Genomic DNA, 14,011 nt, shown 5'->3' with positions numbered 1-14,011 from the left:
CGCTAAGGCCCTTTGATTTATTGTTGAATTGAAATGTTTTCTTAACTAAAGTATTAGATCTAAAATGATGGGGGGGGCAGCTAGGTGGCGCAGTGACTTACTAGCTGTGTGACCCTTGGCAAGTCACTTAACCCCAATTGCCTCACTAAAAAAAAAAAAATCAAAAACAAATAAAATGATGTGGGGTGGTTTGGCCCCACCCTTACCTATAGATATAGAAATTATGTATGTATATATGTATCTATCTAGCTAGCTAGCCTTTATCTTTTGCCTTTGGGAATATAGTATTCCAATATCTTCTCTGTTTATAATGGGAGCCTCCAAGTCTTGTGTGATCCTGGCCTTTGTTCCTAAGTGCTTGAAATCCTTCTTTCTGGATGCTTACAGTACTTTTTTTTTCCCTTTGATGTGGAAGATCTAGATTTTGGTCATGATGTTCTTGAGACTTTTCCTTTTGGGTTTGTTTAAGGAGATGATCACTTCAGGAGATCTTGACTTTTCTTTCTAGTTCTAATAGATACGCAGTTTAATTCATGATTTCTTGAAATAAAGTGTAAGCTTTTATTAATATCATGATTTTCAGAAAATCTAGTCATTTTAGAATTATCTCTTTTCAACATGCTTTCTAGGTCAGTTTTTAAAAAAAATATAATGGGGGCACCTAGGTGGCACAGTGGTTAAAGCACTGGTCCTGGATTCAGGAGGACCTGAGTTCAAATCCGACCTCAGACACTTGATACATACTAGCTATGTGACCCTGGGCAAGTCACTTAACCCTCATTGCCCTGCAAAATATATATCTATATATATATGTATGTATATAATATAATATTATACAAACACATATCTTATGTTTTCTTCCATTTTTCAGTCTTTTGATTCTTTACTAATGCTTCTTGCAATCTCATGGAGTCATTGATTTCTGTATGGCCTCTTCTAGTTTTCAGGGAACCTGTTAACTAGGTAAATTTTAACACTTTCTCTTCTAAGCTATTTAATTTTCTTCCTGGGGTGTCAAAGAGCATGACCTTCAATAGGTTCACAGTCAGACATAGCTAGCAAAATGAATACTGATTGCTTAGCAGATGACATTTAAAGAGTATTTAACATTCATGGACACAATCATCCTTCTGGACACTTTGTATGGGTCAGGTATTTTGCACTTCCAAATGGCAAGCCATTTGGTAGTTGGTAGCTAAATGGGAATGCCAGTACACAGATGTAAATTAAAACCATGGAAACAATTTGGAATCTGCCATCATTAAGGAGGTAATACCTCTCATAAAGTCAGTTCCAGTACATAATTAAGACATGTTTCAACTGATTAACTAACACACCCATTGCCCAAAAGATTCAAATAAGTGCTTTAAAATGGGTATGGATGCCTGCAATAAAACAAACAAATGAGGACAAAGTTGGTAGCTCTGGAATAAGCTGTTTGTCATTCTAAAGAATGGATGTGGAAGGAACATTGGCTTAACTCACAGGGCGCTTCACAAATGTCACTGCCTCAGAACTAGAAAATAGAGCAATGGAATTGGTACTTGGGAGAAGGAAGGAGCAAGCATTTGTTAAACACTCACTATGTGACAGGCACCACTTCACAAATAATATCTCATTTGAGCCTAACAACAACCCTGGGAGGCAGGTGCAATTATTATCCCCATTTTACAGATGAAGAAACTGAGACAGACAGAGGTTAAGCCCAGAGTCACACAGCTAGTGTCTGAGACAACCATAACCCTGAATTAGCCAAATACTTAATGTTGATATCAGTTACTGCTTACTTCTAAATGCTCTCAGGTTGACAGGGAAATTGTGGCTAGTGGATAAAGTTGTAGATGAGAAGTCAGCATCCTACTTCAGGCACTACTGTATCTCTGTATGTTTCACACTCTGTGACTCAGTTTCATCATTTGTAAAATGAGGATAACATTACCTATAAAATTTACCTGATGAGATAGTTGTGAGGCTCAAAGGGGATCATGGATGTAAATTACCTTGCAAATTGCAAAGCACTACATAAATGTCATCTAAATGTTATCATTATTAGTCCATCATAAGAAATGTATTTTCTGAAACAAGGAAGGAATCTGTCAGGTGCAACTGACAAAGTTTTGAAAATCCACTTAGAGGGAAGTATCCTTGATATTATATAATTAGATGAAGCCAAATAAGATATAGAATAAATAAAGGGAGAGGAAAGAGGGAGATATTTAGAGAGGGAGCACTTGGTACAAATAACACAAGTTCCTTCCTGCAGGAAGGATTCTCAACCTTCTCCACTCCATGGAAAAGGTCCCACAGGTCATGTTGTACTATAGTGAATCAAGCAGTGTCTAAAAGCTTTTATGCCATGAATTAAGTTTCCTACACCCCTGCAAAGCAAAGTAGGCAGCATCATCCTGCTTTTGTTGTTGGAGAAACTGAGGTACAGAGAGATCTGCTGACTTCCCCTGTTAAGGGCTAAAATTCTAGCTAAACTGTCTAAAATATCTAATGAGTGGTCGCCAATAAATTATAAGCTTTAGCAAGAGTTAGACTTTTAAGCATTTATTAAGGAGAATAAGAATTTGGTAAAGAGAGAGAGAAAGGCCTAGATTCCTATCTATTAAAGGAAGAGCACATTTCTAGCTCTGCTCTCCACCAGCGTCTTCAGGAAAGAGAGCGAGACCGAGCGCCAATCTCTTCCTTCCTCCTCCCACTAGCCCGCGTCACTTCCTGATGCCAAAGAAAAGACTCCTGGTCTTGCCCTCAAAGACCTTCGCTTCATGGGCGGAACTCTTCTACAGTAAGTCTCCAGCAGGTGGCGTCATTCCAATCATTATACCCCAATGACTCAGGGACCTGTTCCAGAATAAAATCATGGAGGTAGCTTTGAGCTCTAGACCCTGCCCTTTCTAGATCCCATTTTCTTTCTTTCTTCCTTTCTTCCTTCCTTCCTTTCTTTCTTTCTTTCTTTCTTTCTTTTTTTTTCTTCTTTTTTTTTTTTGCGGGGCAATGGGAGTTAAGTGACTTGCCCAGGGTCACACAGCTAATAAGTGTCAAGTGTCTGAGGCTGGATTTGCACTCAGGTACTCCTTAATCCAGGGCTGGTGCTCTATCCACTGCGCCACCTAGCCACCCCCATAGATCCCATTTACTTTCAATCAGTGTTTTTATTTAGTTAGGGAAAAAATGTCTATTCAATTTTTTTTTTTCTGGCAAGGCAATGAGAGTTAAGTGACTTGCCCAGGGTCACACAGCTGGTAAGTGTTGAGTGTCTGAAGCCGAATTTGAACTCAGGTCCTCTTGAATCCAGGGCCAGTGCTTTATCCATTGTGCCACCTAGCTGCCCCTCTATTCAATTTTAAACTATTTCTCAATGTAAGGCACTGCCTCTGCACAATATACATAGGCCCCAGCACTAAGATCTCTGCTTCTTGGCAAACTACCACTTAACAATTCCCAAGACAATTTCACAATCAGTCTTGTTTCAAGCTCTCCTCGTATTTCCAACTCATTCTCAAAAGATGGAAGGGGTGGGGGGAGTTTAAAAAAAAAAGATGGAATGAGAAGTGCATGGTGATGAATCCATGCAGAATCCTTTTTATACAAGGTCCTCCAGTATGTTTTAGCAGTCTCCATCCCTGTTCTGTGCTTCATTTGACATGCCAGGCATCAGTACTTGCCCCTCTAATCCTGGCTTCTTTTGAAGCCACACCTTTCCTATTAACCCAGACCAAGTGATGAAGTACACATTAAACTAGTGAATTAAACTATCTTAACTGTAAGTGAGCTGAATCTCCACACCTTTGCATTTGGCTACCTAGGTCATGTTCCCTATTGGGTAAATTATCCGTCTCTATTTTCCCTCCTAATCCCTCTTATCATGCAAATCTCTCCTTTCAAAAAAGATGAGTTGTGGGAATGAGGTTGAAAGAAGTAGCCAAGTGATAGTTCAAAAACATTGTAAACTTCTGCTTTCCATTCTCTGACAGTTCCATTGAACAAATAATACAGGTGGTTGTGGGTGTCATTGTAGAGGGTACAGTTGGCTGGCCAAAACTCCTCATTGCCCATTCCTCCTTACTCCTTCTTTCTCTGGGAATTTAATGAGTCATGCCCTATTAGAACAATTAGCTGATTTTTTTAAAGATAAGGGCAATATAATGGACTTTGTATTAAAAGAAAAGTTAAAAGTATAATCACAATAGCTCAGAGCCCCCAATTAGGAAAATTCCTAATATTTAGACAGAGATTTGACTCTGTCCTAATTTGAATTTATGTTTATCTCTGGCTAATCCCTAGCTAATCTTTATGGTTGAAGGAAAAAAATACAGACTATCAGAAATGTTGGGGTAAAGAAAAAAGTAGACTTAATTAGCAATGTCTTTTAATGGACAATGGGATGATACATTTCTCCTTAGCCTTTAAAGGCATAGATACAACCAGTAGCTTCAGCCTGAAGTCTTCTGCATTGAGATGTCTTTTAAGGGGTGATGGCCTCAATCTCTCCCTCCTTTGCCAAAGTTCCAGTCTATTTTTTTCTTTCTCCTTTTGTCTGTTGTTCCCCACCACCACCACCATTGTTTTTCAGCCCAGGTCTTGAGTTCCCCCTTCTTCCTTCCTCCCTGTTTGTCTCTTCTATATGTGTCTAAGAACTCCAGGGGATCACTCAACCAACTCTGCCTTCCAGCTCAGAGATCTCCCTAATCCCAAAGAACTTTTAGGGTCAAAAGAGAATTTTTATCCCTTTGAACTACAAATTTCAACATGCCAATTGGTTCTCAAAGTATAGTTGCACAGAGATCCACAATCTTTCTTTTGTAGAGATAATGAAGAGTAGAGTATTGTGGAAACTCTAAATCTGTGAAATTGCCCTGATCTGCTGAATTTAAGGGCATGTAAGTGGGGTTTTTGAAACTCAGCATTAAATTCTTCATTATGCCTTGCACACAGTAGGCATGTAATAGTCATTTAACAAATGCTTATTTTACTGGTCCTTGTTATAGTTTTATTTGTTTTGTCACCTTATTATTTTCCTATATGTACCTTAGATGATGGCATACAAATATATGCAATTTTAAATACCTCATATTAGTATTTAAAGTTTAGAGAACGTCTGGATTTTAGTGTTGTTCAGGGCCAGCAAAGGAAACTAACATAGGACCCAAAATCCTTTTAACAAATGGCACAAGGATCCCAGCTGCCTTTGGAAAATTCAAAAAGAAGAAAACAAAGTACCTTTTTTCCTAAAGTTCATATAAGTCATATGTTTAAAAAAATTTTTAATTAAAAATAACCAACACCACCAAACCCTCAGGTTGCAAAAAATTCCCCAACCCTCTTCATAGTCACAAAGCCCATACCTATACTTAAGAGCAATGAATATCAGATACTAAAGGAAGTATAATCTTTGGGGGTGGGGGTGGGGCAATAAGGGTTAAGTGACTTGCCCAGGGTCACACAGCTAGTAAGCGTCAAATGTCTGAGGCAGGATTTGAACTCAGGTCCTCCTGATTCCAGGGCTGGTGCTCTATCCACTGCACCACCTAGCTGCCCCGAAGTATAATCTTTATGCTGAAGAGACTTATTTTTGATTTCCCATTAAAATAATTTCTTGATCCATACTTGATTTCTTATAGAACCAGATTGATTTCTTTCTAGTTTTTCCAAGTTAACCAGACTTCAAACAACTTTTCTGAAGCCCAGTTACACAATATGGCTCTTCTTTCCTGCACATTCCTCATGACAGTCCTCATTGTAAATGTTTGCTTTAGACTTAATCTGCAGCTTTACAAAGATAATGTCCTGAGCACACATTTGTTTCCAAATGGGTCTCTGCATTGGTTGGAATGATTTTTTTATTACTATTTTTATAATTGTCACCATCAGCTTCTCTTTTCCCATTCTCATAGGTTTGGGGATTAGGGTTTTTTCGGGGGGCAGAGATGTGGTGATGGAGGTAGGCAGCAAAACCTCTAAATCTCTTAAGGCCAAGCATCATGTCTTAATATTTTTGTAACCACCCCCTCCCAACCCCACAGGGTCTAGCATAGGAAGTATTTTACACAGAGATGGTGTTAAAAAAAATGTTTGTTGCTGTTGCAGCTGCTGGACAAATGATTGAATGAAAAGATAATGAGTAAATAAAGATTTCCAGCCCAAGAGCGATAAAGACAGGCCTAGCACTAGAGAAGAGGGAGTTGTTACCCTGACATCTCTATCTCAAATGCATGGAACTTGCATATCGTCTTTGTTCCTTGCAGACCTTGGTATGCTTATCAGTGCACCAGGGTCTTCCTGCTTGGCCATACTGCATTCCTAAAGTGGGAGACAGAGCCGTTTTTCACTTGAGTTTTAATGTCTAAAGTTTAAGAATTCCTTAGGAGTTGTGATCTCTTAAGTTTCTTGGAGTCCGGCATCCCACTACACCTATTACATACTCCTAGGTTTTCTTTGGGGGGGGGGGGGGGTCTACCTTTCTAAGGACATAGGAATACAATCAAGTGTGTCTGAGACCTGGCTCAAACTGCTGTGCTACAAATCAGAGATTAATTGTTTTTGTTGATTGTCCAGACTTGATTTTTCCAGTGATGGAAAAAATGTTAACCATGCAAATTAAACTTAAAAGTGTGTCATAGGTACATTCTCCTTCCCCTCCTCTCCACCTTCCCCCCACCCCCAGCCAGTAGTTAAGCATCTACCAGCACACTCCTGAATTCCCTGAGGTAGTGAGTAACAAAAGTCATTGGCAATGGAAAGGGCACAACAAACATACAGACATGGGGAAAAAAATCCCCATGGCTACAGGGGCTATGTGTCCTTCAGGTTCCTGTCTCTGCCACACAGTCATTGCAAGTCAAGCCTAATCTATTCTCAGCAGCAATATATTGAATCATTTCTGAGCAGAGGTGGCCAGTTATCCAGACACATAAACATCAAGAGGTCAGACTCATCTGGGGGTCTTTCCAGTGCCTGTTATCAGGCAGGCATTGCCACGCTAGTTTTTGATGATACGTATAGCCATCCTCCAAGCAGTTCTGTCTACAGGGAACTCAGTAGTAACAGCTGTGATTGTAGATCCAGCGAATATCCTGTATTCCTAATGCCACGCTCCCTCTTTGCAGTCTCTTCTGTTCATTCCTCATCCAGATCTCATCCCTGACTTTGGGTATCATGAGCCCTTTTCTCTTCTCTTTCTACATCCTTTATTTTGGTGAACTCATTAACACCCATAGGGTCAGTTAGCAACCCTAAGTAGATGACTCATCTGTTCTATAAATTCAGCCCCCCATCCCGGTTTTAATCTCCAGTCCCAAATCACCTAATGTCTTCTGTACGTCTTCATTAACTGGGCTTGCCATAGGCATCTCTATTTCAACATATTCAAAACAGAATTCAGTATCTTTTCTCCAAACCACCTTTCTCCCTAATTTCTTTATTTCTGTTAAGGACACCGAGGACTTCTTTCCAGTCACCTCGGTTTACAACCTTCATGTTATCCTTGATCACCTGCTGCCATAGTCAATCTGTTGCCAACTCTTATTGATTCTACCACCCTTAAATTTACCTCCTTCTCTCCATTCATATGACCACCACCTTAGTTTAGACTTTGGCCAACTTTCGCTTGGACTATTTCAATAGTCTCCAAGTTGGTCTCCCTCTCTATCTGCAAGACCTCCCCTCTCCAAACCCTTTTCCATAGAACTGTCAAAATTCTACTCCTAAAGGATGGGTGTGAGCATTCCACTGTCCTAATCAAGAAACTTCAGTGGCTCCCTATTACTTCTAGTATAAAATATAAACTCCTCTGTTTAGAATGTAAATCTCTTCATAGTCTGGCTCTGACTGATCTTTTTAGATTGCTCTCATGTTATTCCCGTATTTGCTGGATTACCTGTACACGACATTTCTCCTTCCTCTGTGTTTTTGCACAGGTTGCTCCTCACACCTGGGATGTACTCTATCCTAACTCCTACCTCTTAGAATTCCTAACTTCGTGTAAATTAAAATGCAAAGAGAACAGAAGAAAATTCAGAGGGAACCTCAAACAAGCAGGAAAATTTTGAAAGTAATATGTTGTATTTGTTACACGTTTTTTAAAAATATATATACTTTTTGAAAGTATATGGCAGGGGGGCAGCTAGGGGGAGCAGTGGATAGAGCACCGGCCCTGGAGTCAGGAGGACCTGAGTTCAAATCTGGTCTTAGACACTTAACATTAGCTGTGTGACCCTGGGCAAGTCACTTAACCCCAATTGCCCCACCAAGAAAGAAAGAAAGAATATGGGGGCAGCTAGGTGGTACAGTGGATAAAGTGCCAGCCTGGATTCAGGAGGACCTGAGTTCAAATCCAGTCTCAGACACTTGACACTTACTAGCTGTGTGACCCTGGGCAAGTCACATTGTCCCGCAAAAAAATTTTAAAAGTATATGTAATAGGGGCAGCTAGGTGGCGCAGTGGATAAAGCACCAGCCCTGGATTCAGGAGTTCCTGAGTTCAAATCCGGCCTCAGACACTTAACACTTACTAGCTGTATGACCCTGTGCAAGTCACTTAACCCCATTGCCCCGTAAAAAAAAAGTATATGTAATAAACCCATATATTAAATGGGTAGTATTGTTTACTTACCTACCTTAAAAGAGTATTGAAGCTTATTAAATTACATCATATAAAAATTGTTCTTGGTCGTTAAAAGGTTAGAAATTTTTCAAAAATAGTATATGTAATAAGATGCATGGTTTCATATGCAATCTTTATCTATTCTATTTGCTAAGTGGAAATCTTCATTTTAGAGGGAATATTTGCTAAGTACAGAATTTTTTTAAAATTACAAATGTAATCAGTCCTCCGATACAAAACTTTTTCTGAACCCAATCCCCCTAGATATTAGTGCTGTACTCCCCCCATCAACTGCTTTGTATTTTTTTTTAATGAGGCAATTGGGGTTAAGTGACTTGCCCAGGGTCACACAGCTAGTAAGTGTTAAGTGTCTGAGGCTGGATTTGAACTCAGGTACTCCTGACTCCAGGGCCAGTGCTCTATCCACTGCGCCACCTAGCTGCCCCTGCTTTGTACTTTTTTAAAATTTACTTTGTATTATCTCATCTGCTTCATATTTTTTCCCCAGTAGAATGCAAACTCCCTGAGGGTAGGAATTATATTGTTATTGTCTCAGCATCTAACACACAGTGACTACTTTGTGGGGTTTTTTGTTGTTGTTGTTGTTGTTTTGCAAGGCAATGGGGGTTAAGTGACTTGTCCGGGGTCACACAGATAGTAAGTGTCAAGTGTCTGAGGCCGGATTTGAACTCAGATACTCCTGAATCCAGGGCCGGTGCTTTATCCACTGCGCCACCTAGCCACCCCACAATGAGGACTTTGTAAATAATTTTTGAACGAACGAATGAACGAATAAATGAATTATTCTGCTAACTGTTAATGGAGTGATCACACTCTTGTTCCAGACCAAGGGAATAAGACCTACCAAATCCAAAACACTAAATTGCATCCCTTGTTCCCCCTAAAAGAGACATGGTACAACCTGACTTTTATAACAAGACTGTATCTGCCCCTTTACCTATTGTTTCATCCTCTAGGAAAGAATCACATGGAGGGAGGAGACTAATAAATTGCTTTCCCATTCCTCTTGTTTTGGAACCTCTCTAGGTACAAGGGTGGGGGTGGGGTGAAACCAGAGATATCCAGATGAACCCCAAAAAGCTACACAACAAAACAAACAAAAAACTGTCACCAATCACCAGCTGAAGATTAAAATCCTCCATCAGATGAAACCTGGTTCCAGAACTCTTTAGCCTAAAGGAAGGGAGGGGGTGGGAACAACTCATCCCCCAGGAACCTGAGCCAAACCAGCAGAACCAAATCAGAACTGTAAAATCCAGTGAGGTGTGTAGGCGTATTAAAACACACCATGAGGGGCAGCTAGATGGCACAGTGGTTAAAGCACCGGCCCTGGATTCAGGAGTACCTGAGTTCAAATCCAGCCTCAGACACTTGACAGTTACTAGCTGTGTGACCCTGGGCAAGTACTTAACCCCCATTGCCTGCAAAAAAACAAACAAACAAAAAAAAAAACCACACCATGAGAGAAGGAAAGAGTTGGGGGACAGAGAGGTGGATCTTTTCACAATGGCAAAAAGGAACCACCTACCCTGGAGCAGGGGTTTATCTTTCCAGACAGGCCTAGGTTTTATCTCTGAGTAAAGAGAAGCTTTGGCAAGTCTTGTTTCCTGCTAACTTGCTGAACGTGTCCCATGCTGACACTCTAGACATTACCATAGCGGGCTTCAGGCTTTAGAACTTGTGGCTTGGCTCTCCTCAGGGACAGGCCTGGTGGACATGCTTCATCATTCATAAATTAGAATGTTTTCATGCTTATTATGTGCAAACTGCTGGGGATATAAAAACAAAACCTGTGAGTTCCTGCCTTTAAGCAGCTTATATTCTAACTGGGAGAGATGACACATGTATAGGGGAATGGTGACCCCAAAGGGATATTTTGGCTTGAAAAGTCCCAGAGATGGTGGGTGGAGCCATGGGGGTTGATAAATCCTTTCCAATAGAGTCCCCAAAGCCCCTCCTTAGGTACCTCTCTTATTTTATTTTATTCATTCATTCATTCATTTATTTATTTGTTTTTGCAGGGTAATGAGGGTTAAGTGACTTGCTCAGGGTCACAAAGCTAGTGTCAATTGTCAAGTGTCTGAGGCTGGCTTTTGAACTCGGGTCCAAGTCCTGAGGCCCAGGGGAGTTCATTCCAGGGGTTCCTCTGAAGAAAAAAAAAATCTGTGAACAGAATACTTTCGGTGGAAGGATTTTTCCCAGCACTTTAGGAGATGCCCCACCCATTTGAGGTAAAGGAAGAGAAAGGATGACAATGATGCCTATTTTAGGAAATCTCTCAGCCTTTGGGCCTCAAGCCAGCATTGCTGGGGGTGAGGGTGAGTGGGATTGCATAAGGAGTTTAATAACTGGAGAGAACTTAGGTTAGATGGAGCCAGGTGACCTCAGCCCTTCCTCCATACTTCCATACTCTCCCTGAGGCATGACCATCAAGTCTGACAGCTCTATTTTATACTCTGACCTGATTTTTAGTGAATCCCTGCTGAGTAGTAACACTACTCTTTGGCATAAACCAGTCATGGCACTATTGTTCTAAGGCCTGTGGAGCAGAAGTTCTTAACCTGGGGTCCACGAACTTGGATAGGAAGGAAAGAAAACCTATGTATTTATTGTTTTACTAACTTTGGTTTCCTTTATATTCTCATGTATTTCATTTTGTTCATTTACACTTTTTTTTTTTTTTTTGCGCAGGGCAATGAGGGTTAAGTGACTTGCCCAGGGTCACACAGCTAGTAAGTGTCAGGTGTCTGAGGCCAGATTTGAACTCAGGTCCTCCTGAATCCAGGGCCAGTGCTTTATCCACTGCTCCACCTAGCTGCCCCTCATTTTGTTCATTTAAAAACACAATTCTGAAAGGTAGTCTAGAGGCTTCCCCAAAACGACACAAAAATTAAGAACCCTTGCTCTAGAAAGAGAGGGATGATGGCAGGCAGGTGTAGTGATCTCTCCACCTTAACCACAGATCTAGAAATTAAGGGAAGAGGTCCCAATTAGCCTCTCCTCCAAGTGCTACAAATCCATCATCCTACTTTTGCCCTTCTGTTTTCCCATTCTTTCCCTATTTGAGTATTTGAGTGCTTAAAGGAAGCTCAGTATTCCAGGCTGGATCAGGTCACCCCTGCTTCCCATGAAGACAATTTCTTCCTCCCACTCCTCTGAGCAGGGAGAAGGCAACTGCTCCAAATTCAGCACCTCTGTAAAATTCCTTCTTCGGGGCTTCCTTAGAAGCAGGAAATGGTGCAGAAAGCCCCGATTCTGCCCCAGTGAGCACATATACCCTTTTGGCCCTGCCATTGTTGTCGATTCTTGTTTGCTATGCAGTGTGCCATTGCTGGATAAAAGGAAACTTGGAGTGAGCTGATCCGAATTTGTGGGGTTATTTGGGAGCAATAAAGAATGGGGGTAGGGAAATACTCAAGTATGGAATGAAAAAGCTGTAGACTCACCCAGCACCTCTTGGGAGGCTGGAAAATGAGAAGACAGCTGCACAGAGTATGGCCCTGGGAGGTTCCCACCTGTTGGCATTCCCCAGGCTAGCAGTCTTTATCCAGTTCAATCTGGTAAGGAAAAAGAATACCAGAGAGATGTTATAATAATAACAATAATGATGGCTAGCATTAATAATAATATAATCTTATAATAATAATAATAATGATGACGGCTAGCCTACTATGTGCCAGGCAGTGTACTAAGTGCTTTACAATTATTTCATTTGAGCCTCACAACATCACTTCGAGGTAGGAGCTATTATTATGCCTATTTCACAGATGAGGAAACTAAGGCAGAGATCAAGTGACTTGCCTGGGGTCACACAGCTAGTAAGTGTCTGAGATCAGTGTAGACTCCAATCTTACTGACTCCAGGCACAGCTCTCTTACCCAAGTAGCTTTCTCACAGAGCTATTCAGAAGTGGAACGTGGCACCTCATAAGTACTGGCTCAAAAACTGAGGCTGGGTGACCAATTGTTGGACTTGTTGTAGAAAGGATTCTCATTTAATATCATGTTGACTAGGGCAGCTAGGTGGCACAGTGGATAGAGCACCGGCCCTGGAGTCAGGAAGACCTGAGTTCAAATCCAGCCTCAGACACTTAACACTTACTAGCTGTGTGACCCTGGGCAAGTCACTTAACCCCAATTGCCTCAATAAAAAAAAAGAAAAGAAAAGAAATATCATGTTGACTAGATAGACTCTGGGGAGCTCCTTCCAGCTAATCTAATGCCACACAGCAAGCTAGTGGTAGAGCCTAGATATGGCTCCTAACTGTCTCCCGGTGTTCTGTGTACCATACAGCATAAAAACAAATCCATGGCAGTGAATGGATTTTGAAATCCATTCAGGCACCTCAAATGCTTTGTTTATCATCCCTCATAATTTTCCCATCACCCCCCAAATACAGACCAACAATATAAGTATACATTTAGAGGCATTTATTTGTTCAAAGGGCCCTCTTGGCTAACTGAAAAAGAAACAGGTCTTCAGGGAAGGGGAGCCGCTCTCTCCTTTTGTGGGCCACTTGAGTGAAATCTATGCTAATTTGGGGCACACATAGGCTCTTGACCCCTCCCCTGTCGGTCTCTCTCACCCGAGTTTCCTGTCACACGGCTCAGTTCACATGACTCAGCACACTCTCCTTTGTCCTGCAGGATCTCTCAATGTCCAGAGATGCAGTAGGCCATTCTGCTACCTAGAGGCCTCTGCTTCAGGAAACCAGTTTCTGTACACAGACCCTTCCCCCAACCCTGCAATCTTTAATTCTGCAGGGCTTCAGTTCCGCTGTACACACAGCACTTAGAGTTTTGGTGCAAAGAAGAAAGCTGCAGGGATGGGGAGGGGCAGCTAATATCGCTGCAGCATTTTGGAAAATGTAGTGGGAGGACAAGCAGAGCCATGTCCCTGAAAGGAATCTTTGGCGCTTAATAATCATGATCTTCATTAATATTCACCAATATTATTCATGAGATACTAATTTAGCAAAGAAAGACAGCTGATAGACCTTAATTCTATATCCCAGAGCTTTTGTTTTTCTTCTTACTGACATGGTCTCGGATTATTACTATGTAGGTTTTATATTTGAATGAGTTTTCTTGTTTAGGGAAGCTCAGTAGCTCCAACAGTCCTGCCATCGATTCCCTTAAGATTTGAAGCTTTTACAAAACTGATCCAGAATTTCCAGGCTGTGGAGTTGTTAGAACAGGCATCCTTTGCTTCTTGGCCCTTTTAAAAAGCTCTACAGCATTCATCAGAAAGGATGTCAGTAACAGCCTGTGGACCCCTTGTGGATGCTGCGGGTCCATCCCAAGGAGAAGCATCAGCAGATTTCAGAGCAGCTCCAGAGACGCTTAAAGCCAGAAGCTCAGATCAGGGCACTGGGCCAACTCA

At 41.3% G+C, this 14,011-nt stretch overlaps 1 long non-coding RNA gene across 1 annotated transcript in view; it reads right to left on the bottom strand.

Moving 5' to 3' along the window:
• The window catches only part of LOC122744381, a 51,084-nt gene extending 37,666 nt beyond the window's left edge, over nt 1–13,418 (bottom strand). The window contains exons 1-2 of the long non-coding RNA XR_006355075.1: nt 13,215–13,418; nt 12,076–12,186 (exon numbers count right to left, since the gene is read on the bottom strand). This is a non-coding gene — a long non-coding RNA (uncharacterized LOC122744381). The remainder of the gene's footprint in view (nt 1–12,075; nt 12,187–13,214) is intronic.
• Between the last annotated feature and the right edge of the window lie 593 nt (nt 13,419–14,011).

This window comes from Dromiciops gliroides, chromosome 2 (genome assembly GCF_019393635.1).
Source record: "Dromiciops gliroides isolate mDroGli1 chromosome 2, mDroGli1.pri, whole genome shotgun sequence".
Classification (NCBI taxonomy): domain Eukaryota; kingdom Metazoa; phylum Chordata; class Mammalia; order Microbiotheria; family Microbiotheriidae; genus Dromiciops; species Dromiciops gliroides.
The sequence above is the reverse complement of the archived record's forward strand: the minus strand, read 5'-3'. Positions and strand labels throughout refer to the sequence as shown.